Source organism: Salmo trutta, chromosome 23 (assembly GCF_901001165.1).
Source record: "Salmo trutta chromosome 23, fSalTru1.1, whole genome shotgun sequence".
NCBI lineage: Eukaryota > Metazoa > Chordata > Actinopteri > Salmoniformes > Salmonidae > Salmo > Salmo trutta.
In genome coordinates, this window is record NC_042979.1 from 18,215,197 (window position 1) to 18,228,557 (window position 13,361).

Sequence of the window (13,361 nt, forward strand, 5' to 3'; positions counted from 1 at the left end):
GATAGGCCGCCCCCAGGTGGTAAGGATAGGCAACAACACATCTGCCACACTGATCCTCAACACTGGGGCCCCTCAGGGGTGCGTGCATAGTCCCCTCCTGTACTCCCTGTTCACCCACGACTGCGTGGCCAAGCAGGACTCCAACACCACCATTAAGTTTGCTGACGACACAACGGTGGTAGGCCTGATCACCGACAACAATGGGACCGTCTATAGTGAGGAGGTCAGAGACCTGACAGTGTGATGCCAGGACAAAAACCTCTCCCTCAATGTGAGCACGACCAAGGAGATGATTGTGGACTACAGGAAAAGGAGGGCCGGACAGGCCCCTATTAACATCAACGGGGCTGTAGTGGAACGGGTCGAGAGTTTCAAAACAGTCATGAAGAGGGCACGACAACACCTTTTCCCCCTCAGGAGACTGAAAAGATTTGGTACGGCCCAATACATCACTGGGGCCAAGCTTCCTGCCATCCGTGACCTATATACTAGGTGGTGTCAGAGGAAGGCCAAAAAAATGGTCAAAGACTCCAGTCACCCATGACATAGACTGTTCTCTCTGCTACCGCACGGCAGGTGGTACCCCCCCCCCTTTGTTTTTACACTGCTGTTACTCGCTGTTTATTATCTATGCATAGTCACTTTACCCCTATGCACAAATTACCTCGACTAACCTGTACCCCCGCACATTGACTCGGTACCGGTACCCCCTCTATATAGCCTCGTTATTGTTATGTAATCTTATTGTGTTCATTTTTGTTAGATTTTTTACTTTTGTTTATTTAGCAAATATTTTCTTAACTCCATTTCTTGAGCTGCATTGTTGGTTGAGGGCTTGTAAGTAAGCATTTCATGGTAAGGTTTACACCTGTTGTATTTGGCTCATGTGACAAATACAATTTGATTTGATTTGTTTGCCCCCTCAGAGTTTCTCCTAAGACGCTGTTGACCTTCTGCACCAGCGGAGTCCTGCTGAGAACACTGATGGCTGGAGACTCCACAATGTCCACTGTTACTCATGTCATTGTGGTGAGTAAAAGTTACTGTGACCCTTTTGTTATAGTTCACAGCTTTTACTGTATGAATGCACATCAATATGAGTTAATCCTGTACTTCATGCCTCTTGTCCAATCAGGACGAGGTTCACGAGCGGGACGGCCTCAGTGACTTCCTGCTGATCAAGATCAGGGACATGCTCCAGACGATGCCCAATCTGAAGCTCATCCTGTCCAGCGCTGCCCTGGACGTGGAGCTGTTCCTCCGCTACTTCAGCTCCTGTCCCGTCATCCACAGTAAGTCAACCCCGTCTGTTTGGATAGGCCACATACAGAGAGGAGAGTACAGAAATCACTACAGAATCACCTAATATATTCATCTGAAATTGGGACCGGGATTCATCAGTGAAACCGTTACCTGCAAAAGCCAGGTAATTGCAGGGAAAGACCTCTGTATGGAAGGGGCTAGTGCTTGTCTTGACTGGTCCTGCAAGCACTGATTTGTTAAATTAATAAATGGGAAAGTAAGAATACTTTTTTGACCTAGTCAAAGGAAGACCATTTGAGGTGAAGCAACTCTTCCTTGAAGACATCTTGAGGACAACGGGTTATGCAAACAAAGACATGATGAAATACAAAAAAGGAGATTCAGAGGGGTAACTACCAACCTTCTCTCAATCCTGGTTTGCTTGATTTCTATTTTGATTTCTGAACACTGTTTTGGACTCATGTATAATGTCTCCCAGACTGAACAAGTGGATGTGTGTGTCGTCCCTGGCAGAGGAGAAGCAGCAGACGTCCCTGACAGAGTGGTGTAAGGTCCAGGAGGGCGGCTCCCGCCAGGAGCCCTAGAGGGAGAAGACCTCAGCCTCCTGTGTCCTCCAGGAGAACGACCTGCTGGATGATGGAGGGGACAGTGTCTTCAACCAGCTGGTGAGAACAACAGTTAGTTTGGGTTGGATATGGGGGCCATGCTCATTTCTCAATATCCTAGTTTTCTATGTTATTTTCTCACAGTTGCTTCAGTTATTTTCAGTATGTACTCTGAATGGGCTGAAGAGATGCCACTAATTATTTTCTGATTATTCACTGATTGCTCCTCATGATTGTGTTCACCAACGTCACAGGGGATATTATTTCCTGGTTCTTACTAAGTGGCACTGGGTTTGCTATCAGTTTGATACAGGATGTGTTGTTTCAGAATGAGAAAGATGTGGCGTCATTGGACCCGTGGCTGCTGAGGGAGATGGATGCCTGCATCTCAGACATCTTCCTCAACCAGGACACTGACGCCTTCATCCAGCTCTTCAATCTCATCCTGAGTGAGAACGTCAGCGGTAAGATAGGTTTTGTATGTGTCCTTAACTATGTGCCCCAGTTTACTCTTGTATCTCTATTTTATTTGTGTATGAAATGATGACACCAACATAATCAAAAATGTAATACATTTAAAAAAAATCATCCCAAGAGTTGAGAGTAATATTCCCAGTAGTTCCAAGCCTGATATGTCTTCCTCCTTCTGCTTCTCAGTGGACTACATGCACAGTGAGACCAGCGCCACTCCCCTCATGGTGGCAGCAGGTCGAGGCTTCCTCAGTCAGATTGAGCAGCTGCTTCGTATGGGAGCCAGCGTCAGAATCAAGGCCTCCAATGGCTGGTAAGGGTTCTTTAAATAACTGTATACATGCATCCTCTTTTTATTTACTCTATACACCATGAATGAGTCTGAAATATTGATCAGTATTTGGTTTGTTTCAGGACAGCTCTGGACTGGGCCAAGCCCTTCCAGCAGGCAGAGGTGGTGGACCTACTAGAATCCTACCTGTATGAGCACCATTTATCACTGTATCATTGTTATGAATGGCTATATGAAAACCCGGGATTTGTTTGAGGATGATAACAGAAATACTCCCTTCCTTGGTAGCTCATCCCTGGAGGTGGGGAAGCTGGACGAGTGGTCCCTGGTGCAGGCTGCCACCACAGAGATGAGCCCGGAGGACCAGGAGCTGCTCTGGGAATACCACCACAGCTTTGATGACGAGAGGGTGGACCTGGACCTCATCATGCACCTGCTGCAAAACATCTGCACCAGCTCCGAGGAAGGTGAGAGATTGTCTTGTCTAGTGACTACTTGATAGTCTTCTGTAGGTGACTACAGATAGTCTTGTGTGGTGACTACTTGACGAGTGTTATCGAACGACTACTTGATAGTCTTATCTAGTGACTACTGAATGGTCTTGTATTTTTAAAACTTTAATTGTTTGACGCAAAGTCGAGAGCTTGGTGTTCTATCTGCAAAAAGATAATTCTGAGCTAATTGGCTTTAAAGTTCCAAACCCTCATTGTTTTGAATGGTGTCAGCAATTGTTAACTTCTATTCTATTGAACTTAACAACATGAATTTGGGTATTTAGAGTACTATATAGGTAGAGAACATTGAACAGAACAAGGCAATGACAGAAATGCAGATAGATCCTTTTTTAAATGTTTTTTAAATGCTCTTTATTTAACCAGGCAAGTCCTTATATCCCAAGCTCTTGACATGGCAGTGTACATTTTTTCCTTGATTCTATTGAACATGTAGTTTGATTTGATTTCAAATCTTTTCATGTCAGGTGCGGTCTTGATCTTCCTCCCCGGATACAATGAGATAGTGGGTCTGAGGGACCGTATACTGTACGACGATAAAATATTTGCAGACCACTCCCAAAGGTACCATCAGTATAATGAGTGGCGAGAGCAACGTGTCCCACTCAACATAGTTTAATTGGGCCATCAGTATTTCAACATAGCTCTTGTCTATTTGTGTCTGATTTTGATCAGTCTATACACAATTATTGTTCTAATTTGATGCTCACTTCCATGATGTTACTTCATGTTCCTGCTTATGCAACCCAAATGTAAATTTACACATTTGCAAGTCAGATTAGGAAGCATCATTATATTGACAAAAATGGCCAAATATACCTTTTATAGAAGAAATATAGATTATTTGGAAGAGACAACGGAGAGATTTTCTATTTTTGTCCTGTTTGAACCATATCTAGGACCCCAGATCTGTGTGTTTCATTATAGATACCAGGTCTTCACACTCCACTCCAACATGCAGACCTCCGATCAGAAGAAGTGCTGAAGAACACCCCTGCTGGGGTCCGGAAAATAGTGAGTATATTTTTACATCGGCTGTGCTGACTATCACACAAAGACCAGTTTCACCAAGCCTACTTCTGGGGCCCAAAGTGTTCCTTGAAACAAAATACCATCTTCTTGTTCAGACATCAAGTCTTTTCCTCTCTTCCTCAGATTCTCTCCACCAACATCGCAGAGGCGAGTATCACCGTCAACGATGTGGTGTTTGTTTGTCATCGACGCAGGAGAAGTCAAAGAGGTTAGGATTACTTTGAAAACAAGAGTCTACTGCACCCCTCCCCCGACGGAATAACAAATCTTGATATGTGATTGTTTCCCCATCACAGAAGTCCTTTGATGCCCTGAACCACGTGACCATGCTGAAGATGGTGTGGATCTCCAAGGCCAGTTCTCTGCAGAGGAAGGGCAGGTAAAGCACAGACTCAGATATTCCCCAGAGAAATCAATCATGTACAATTTACATCAGAGCCATACTACAGAGGCACTCCATGCACTATAGACATATCGTGATGGTAAGGGTGTATCATCTCTTATGAAGCCTCATAGCGTCTTAAGTCCTCTTATGAATGTGCCCTATGTCGTGTTGCGTGACAGAGCTGGGCGTTGCCGACCAGGGATAAAAGTCATACCACCCTTTCAGAACCGTGTTTCTTACTACATTAAACAAATTAAGGCTTAGAACTTCATCTACATTTTGTATCCCAGGTTCCCAGAACATTCCCTATCAAAAGAATTTCATGTGTTTATTAAAACTCAGAAAACAAAACACTCCCCAGTATCAAACAGAAATGTGATTCTCTCTCCCATTACTGTTAGTGTCAAATAGGGTTTCTGTTCTTGTTGTACTGCCAAATCAATTGTAGCCAATTCAAAAACTTCATAATCGCTGTTTATAACTAAATTCTGAAAATCGTCCTTCCCCTCACTAGTTAGTGTCTGCTCCCCCGCTCTCCATAGTTAGTCATGCCTCCTCCTCTGAGTCTGGCTGGGGGCGCCTGACCTTCTCTTTGTATTTGTCTCGACCCCCTCTTTGGCCTCTCTTACTTCCCTCAGATCTGCTAGCCCCCACCCTACGAGGTTCTGTTTGGTGGCACGATTTATCTCGGGACGCATTCCACTGAGGAAAGCAATTTTTAATTCCTGATAATACGGGGCATCAAATCCATCCACTACCGGGGATTCTATTAACCCACTATTAGCGTTGGACACGTCCTTTAATCTCTCTAGGTATTGGTTTATAGTCTTATGAAATGTCCAAGGGTTTAAAAAAAAATATCATGTATATCGCCACAATTCTGTCGCAATTATTAATTTCCGCTCCTTATAATTCATTAGATTTAAGTAACTGCCTTTTCCTTGATTCCGTCATTCAAATACAACTCCCATTCTCTATAAATCCTTTAAGCAGGGCATTTAGACCACAAACAACGTACTTTTATCGAATTCGCCTCGCTATTATTTTGAAAGAATCTGTCTTCCTATTTAAACTAAACAAGCTATCAAAACATTCGGTTTCTATCTTAAACAAACACTAACAACCGCATCGTTCCAGTCAAAACATAACAATAAGTACATTTAATTTTAGTCCCATGGTGCATGGGCTGGAATCCGAACACGGGTCTCCCACATGGCAGGCAAGAATTCTACCACTGAATCACAATGCTATTGTTCATGTTTACAATTTCGGTAGTTCTTTCCTGCTCGGTTACAATGTTCACAGGGTGTTACAATCTCTGGCGAAATGTCCTGTTCTATCGCAATTAAAACCCATCTTCTCTCCGTCTTTGTCAGCGCGTCTCCCTGTTTTTCCCCTTCTGTCTACAGTGTCTCTATCCACTTTTCTCAATAAGTTTGCTAAATCCTGTTCTCCTCTCTGTCTGCTCCTGGCTACCCAAATCATTGTTAGCAACGCCCTTATCCCTGGCCCCCTCCGATCTCTTCCTAGCTTCTGCCAGTCAAACCCGAGCAGTGTCAAGGCCCTCTGTGCGCTGCTTCTCTGTCTTATCCCCACTGACCTTATGTATTTGTTTTACCATTCATTCCAATCTTTCAATATTTAAACATCCATCAAAATCGTATTTCTTCCTCCACTTCGGGCCAAAATAAATGTTCCTCTTATCTTTTCCCAGCATAAACCGTTCATCCCCCGTCAATGCCGGGATCTCCTTAGAGGATTTACTACCCATGTTGTTAAAGTACACTTGTATTTATTCAGCTTCTTCTCCCAATCTAGAGTTTTAGAAATATTATTCGTAAGAACCTTAAACTATCTTTTATTCTATGTGCTTTAATTTATACAACCCCGAACCAAATACGATCAGTGTCTACTCGTTGTTAATCTTTATGTGTATGTTATTTTTCTTTGGGGAATAATTATTCGCATGCTATATTCCAAATTACTCCTATCTCATCGCTCAAAAAGAACAAACGGCTTTTGTCTTGCGACTGTTGATTCTAGCAATATGTTTTCGTTATTAACCTTCTTTTCAATTATAGAGTTGTTCTGCTAGAATGATTTATACGTATCTATCCTAACCCGGTCTTTATCTCGCTCATAGGCAAACACTGCCACCCGTTTTATATTTAGGTTTTACTGTCTGTCTTTTTCTCGCGATTTATTGACAGAATTCTCCTCACACGCAATCCCTCATCCCAGCATAGTTACTCTATCTCTCTCAAAACTTTATCTACAGCGGGGACTGTCGATCAGACATTAGGTCGCATACGTATGCAACTATAAACTACTTTCCAGGGGTCGTAAAGCCCTAGTTAACAGCCTATTTATCTGTTGCTTCATGTAACTGTTGACACCAATACCTGTATCTCACTCCACCATATTAGGTCTCACTTCACCCACAGATATCAGACCCAAAGCCGTATTTAGGTACCGACTATCCCCCTATGGAGTCTTGACCCTTTCACGTTATCAGGTCTCACCATAAGACATAGTTTAGTTTTATGCAGTGGCCACAGTTGCCCAGGGTCGATTTCGGACCCTGCATCGTTTTCGAATTCGTCGTTTTGGATTTACAACTAATTTCTGCCTTCCATTCGCGCAGAATACTTGATTCCCTTTAAAACCGATTTTTCTCCACGCGAACTTCTGAAGCCAGATCACCAGCTATAACATTCCCGACTTTCAGCGTCTAACACCCAGAGTACATCAAAATCCTCTACTTGCTCTCGTCTTTCACTCTTATCAATCGCTTTTGTCTTTCACTCACAACAATCGCTTTTGCCTTTCATTCACAACAATCGCTTTTGCCTTACACTCTCAACAATCGCTTTTGTCTTTCACTCACAACAATCGCTTTTGCCTTACACTCTCAACAATCGCTTTTGTCTTTCACTCACAACAATCGCTTTTGTCTTTCACTCACAACAATCGTTTTCTCATCAAATGCCAACACCCAATTGTGTCCCTTATTCCATCATGCAATGCAGCCATACAGGTGTATTTCCCATTTCAACATACAATGCCGACATACAGGTGTATTTCATACAATGCAGACACCCAGGTGTATCACTCATTTCACTATGCAATGCAGACCTATAGGTATATCACTCACCCCTTATTTAATGTAATCATACAGGTGCTATTCCCCAAAAGTATGAATAAAGTCTACTAACCTTATCATTTGCAGCTGAGGTTTTCAATGTTCGTTGAATCTCGTCACCAACTCTGTCGCGTACCAGTTTGCCACCGGCCTGTAAAGAACCCACAGTAAAGGGCCAGGTCTTTGATTTACGGATATTTCATCCGCCCGTGCACGGTTTCGGTGTCTCCTTGGAACGACAGCGGCAGTTTTTGAGATCTGGCTCGAAGGACCAATTGTTAAAGGAATTTTATATCTTTGATGATAATAATCAATAATCAATTCGCCTTGACTAATGCCCAAGGTTTGTAAGACAATGGGTTAAAATAATTAGGCAAGGACTCAGCTTTCTGCAAAAGGTATCTGTAGCTTTATTCATGAGAACGTTCTGAGGTCAGGATAACAAAACAGTCATTATATTGTTCTTGCTTTCTTACGCACATGCATTTATACACAAACTGTTGGTGACCTGCATCCCCCATAGACTTCTCACACTGTTTATCACTATCCAGAGCTCAGCCTGTTCTTTTCCCTCAAGGTTAGGACTCCTTGAAGCTTTTTTACTCCCTTGACCATCTGTCTCTCTATCTCTCCATACTAATTGCATACACACATTTCTTTCCCTCTCCAGTGGTTCCTGGACTTTCCGGAACTAATCAGACTAATCGATCCCTACATTGATCATTACATTGATTATTCATTAACCATGCTGTATGACTAATAATTCATCATGGTTTATTGATTCATTTACCTTTATTAGATAATTCTCTTATCATCCACCCAGACCTCCCTCCCCTCCTCCAGGTCTTCCAGACTGTCCCCTGCCTCCAGACTGTCCCCTGCCTGGGCCTTCCTGCAGCCTAAAGTCTCCCATGGCAGCAGGGACAAGTGCTCCAAGCTCCCCACAGATGACCACTCCTCCACCACCAATTCTCCTGAAACTGCTTCACTCTGCCTCCGCAGCCCCTGTGCCAGCCCCTCCCCAACCTCATCGGGAAAGGTACACTAATGACCTATATCTTTATTTAGGGATGCAAACTAGTCACCTTTCAGCGAAATTTGACGTTTTGAACCTGCAGTGTAGCCCAAAGATATTGCTTTTGTGTTGAACTTGACAGTTACCACTTGTGTGTGAGTGAAGGGGGATACATTTTTTTTTTTTACTCTTTACTCATTGAACGTTATTTTTGCACACGTAGCCTTGTGCACTTGATCGATGTCTACTATAGTGGCCACTATAATAGAGCAAAAATAGAATTCCTGTTTGTTTCATTCTATTTCTACTTTCAGATGTTTTTTTCCCAAGTGCATTATTTATGTGTGGTCACAAACATTCTATTATAAAGGCTATCATTGCTAACTGCAATATTTGTGTATTGTTTTTTCTCAAGACTTGAGTGTGATTTGCAGTAAAGTCTAGGCAACAAATAACATTGGATTGCTTTCTTTAGGTTCCCATTAACCACTTTTTTTTATTTTACACGCAGAGACTGATCATGTAGATCATGTTGTTTAATTAGTTAAAACCTGCATTTCCCCCTAGCAGGGATTTGTTTTCATGTTTCGGTGCAAATAAAAAGTGTCACCTTTTTGGGCCCTCAGCAGTTTGCATCCCTGTTTATTAGTACAGCTTGGCCGTGTGTAAATCTATCATAGTTTAACTCAATCTCTCCCTCAGTGCTCCAAGTCTCCATCCCCGCGGCCAGGAGGTGTGACGGTGCGTTACTTCATCATGAAGAGTAGCAACCTGAGGAACATTGACTCCCAGCAGAGAGGAATCTGGTCTACCACGCCCAGCAACGAGCTCAAACTCAACAGAGCCTTCCTGGAGAGCAGCCTGGTTTTCCTGGTCTTCTCTGTCCAGGGCTCCGGACATTTCCAGGTGTGTGTGTGTGTGGTGTGTGGAATGGAGAATAGCAGACTGTAACATGTCATTTTGGTGCCTCTCAGGGCTATGCGCGGATGATGTCGGTCATCGAACAGGAGCGCTGTCAGGACTGGGGGGGGGGGGGGGTCTTTAGTGTGGAGTGGACCCGGAAGGAGAGCCTGCCCTTCCAATATGCCCAGCAGCTGCTCAACCCCTGGAACGACAACAAGAAAGTGCAGATCAGCAGAGACGGACAGGTGGGTTACCTAACATCAATACAGTCAGAATATCTCCACAGACTAGGACCAATATAGCCAACCGAACAAGGAGAGATGTTATGCTGCAAATATGGTGAAAATGTCTTCACAGACTACAGTTATTATGGTCAAAACTCCCCCACAGTCTACTGTTAAGATGTGAGGTCAAGATGATCCCACTATCTGAGGACAATAGAGCTTGCCAGCTTGTAGTCCTAAAAAATGAAATGATTTAGCATTTTCTTCCTCTGGTTCGTTGGCCATTCCTATGAAGTCCTGTGTGGCTCAGTTGTTAGAGCATGGCGCTTGCAAAGCCAGAGTTGTGGGTTCGATTCCCAGTATGAAAAAATGAAAATGTGTGCACTCACTATTGTAAGTCGCTCAGGATAAGAGCGTCTGCTAAATTTAAAAAAAAATTCAAATATTTATGGGACGCGTGCTGAAAATAAGGTCTGAATTTAACAAAGGCTTAGGGGATCTTATACATTTTGTTCTATGAGATAATATTAGTCCGTTAACATGAACTTTATGAATTATTAAGCCTTTATGTGACACATGCGTCGAAAGGATTGGACCAAGGCACAGCGTGTTGAGTGCTCATCTTCTTTTATTATGAGAGAACACTTAAAAATAAACAAACGACAAACAACAGTTCCGTAAGGACAACGACTATACGAAAAACAACCACCCACAAAACCCAAAGGAAAACAGGCTGCCTAAGTATGGCTTCCAATCAGAGACAACGAAAGACACCTGCCTCTGATTGGAAACCATACTCGACCAAACCTGGAAAACGAAACATAGAAAATGAAAACTAGAACACATTCCCCTGGAAACTAACAAACCCCAAAACACACAAAACAACCCCCCTGCCACGCCCTGACCATTCTACTAAGGCAAATGACCCTTTTCACTGGTCAGGACGTGACAGTGCCCCCCCCCCCCCCCCCCCCCCCCCATCCCGAAGGTGCAGACCCCGACTGCGCCTCAAACAAACAAAAAAAAACACAAAAACAACCACGAACCTAAAGGGAGGGAAGGGAGGGTGGCCACCGTCTACGACGGTTCCTGTGCTACACCCACCCTTCGCCAATCCTCCAGCTACGGAGGTGGCTCCGGGCGTAGTCCCCGTTCTGCGCTGCCGACCCCCGCTGGAGGCTCTGGACTGAGCAGGCACGGGGCACACTGGGCCGTGGAGGCGCACCGGAGGTCTGGAGCTCAGGGCTGGCACACCCCGTTCTGGCTGAATGGTCACTGTAGCCCGGCATGGGCGGAGCGCTGGCACAGGGCGAACTGGGCTGTGCTGGAGAGTGAGGGCTGCTGTGCGTAGAGCAGGCGCAGGGTAAGCTGGGCCGAGGAGACGCACTGGAGACCAGATACATTGTGCCGGCGCACTTCTCCCTGGCTGCCGGCCAACTCTCGCACGGCAACGCTGAGGAGCCCGTACTGACCGCACCGGACTGTGCATACGTATGGGCGATACAGTGCGCATTTTCACATAGCTTGGTGCTTTCCTCGTCACCCGCTCCCCACGGTAAGCACGGGGAGTTGGCTCAGGACTCCACCCTGACTCTGCCCAACTCCCCGTGTGCCCCCTGACTCTTGCCTCTTGGCTTATACAGCGCCTCATAGTAACGCCGCTCTGCCTTCGCTGCCTCCAGTTCCTCCTTCGGTCGGCGATACTCCCCAGCCTGCCTCCAGGGTCCTTTCCCGTCTAATATCTCCTCCCACGTCCACGACTCCAAGTACTTCTCCTGTTGCTCCCTTCCACGCTGCTTGGTCCTTCGGCGGTGGGTGGTTCTGTCACAAGCGTTGAAAGGATAAGACCAAGGCGCAGCGTGTTGAGTGCTCATTCTTTACTTTTAATGAGTAACACTATCACAAGAAAAAAACTAACGACAGCCAACAATGCAAATGACCCTTTTCACTGGTCAGGACGTGACATTATGTTATTGTTTTGATTACTCAAATGCTTCAAAATTCACAGATAGTGATGTTAGCTGATGGAGATTATCTCATAGAACAAAACGTATAGGATCTCCTAAGCCTGTGTTTATCACAGACCTTATTTTCAGCGTTTATCCAAAAACCCTACAAAAAAAACATTAATTTCCCCATAGGCTTTGGCCAATGAGCCATGGCTGAGTTCTCCCCCGTTAGTGCCTACAAAAATGCGTCATTATTATTTTACTCTATATTGTCAAGATGACCCCACCGACAAACAGCATTCAATATACAAAGACTAATTAAACAAACATACCAAAATGGCTTACATTTAAGATTTCAAGTGAGATGACTTGTTTATTTATTGGGGACTATGCAGAACACATACTGTATATTGCTAGTTTGCTACATACACTATATGACCAAAAATATGTGGACACCCATTTCATGAAACTAGTGCCGAATAGTTATTGTGCTGACGTTACCTCCAGAAGCAGTTTGGAACTCGGTAGAAAATGTTGCAACCGAGGACAGACGATTTTTACGTGCTATGCGCTTCAACACTTGGAGGTCCCGTTCTGTGAGCTTGTGTGGCCTACCACTTCACGGCTGAGCCACAATAACAGCACTTACAGTTGACCGGGGCAGCTCTAGCAGGGCAGAAATGTTACGAACTGACATGTTGGAAAGGTGCTACATTGAAAGTCACTGAGCTCTTCAGTAAGGCCATTCTACTGACAATGTTTGTCTATGGAGATTGCATGGCTGTGTGCTCGATTTTATACACCTGTCAACTATTGGTTTGGCTGTAGTAGCCGAATCCACTAATTTGAAGGGGTGTACACATACTTTTGTGTATATATAGTGTAGCTCATTTCCATCTTTGGTCTGTATATTTCTATGACTGGAATGGGACTATTTTTTCCCATCTCACTGCCCCTCCTCACTTTATCTCTCGCTGGTTCATGTAGGAGTTGGAGCCTCAGGCTGGGGGCCAGCTGCTGCTGCTGTGGGAGAGACTCTCAGGGAAACCACAGCAGCTACCACAGCAACACAAAGTACAACAGGACCCATCTTTATCATCAGATAACCGCAGGTTACACACATGACTCCAGAAATATAATTTGCAGTGTTTAAGGGAATCAGACAAAATAACTCCTCACTCTTGGACAGACCATTTCTTAATTTAAAATGCACCAAACTATTGTTTAATTTTACGCAGTCTTGACCTGTTCTTTTGCTATACCCATTTGATAATTTTTTTATTAAATACCATTACCAGTTGGCAATGTGGTCATTAAATGTATTTTCTCCCTCTTTAAAGAAACCATTGAATGAGTAGGTGTTCTAAAACTTTTGACTGGTAGTGTATATACATTTGCTACAATTTCTAAAAACATGATTTCACTTTCTCATTATGGTGTATTGTGTGTAGATTTGATGGGGAAATGTGTTCATTTAATCCATTTTAGAATAAGGCTGTAACGTAACAAAATGTGGAAAAGGGGAAGGGGTCTGAATACTTTCTGAATGTACTGTATGAGTTTCATGT

General features: G+C 44.0%; 1 pseudogene; it reads left to right on the plus strand.

Annotated features, from left to right (window-relative positions):
- The first annotated feature begins 1,398 nt into the window (after positions 1 to 1,398).
- Positions 1,399 to 13,150, plus strand: LOC115160272 (3'-5' RNA helicase YTHDC2-like; annotated as a pseudogene).
- The last annotated feature ends 211 nt before the right edge of the window (positions 13,151 to 13,361 follow it).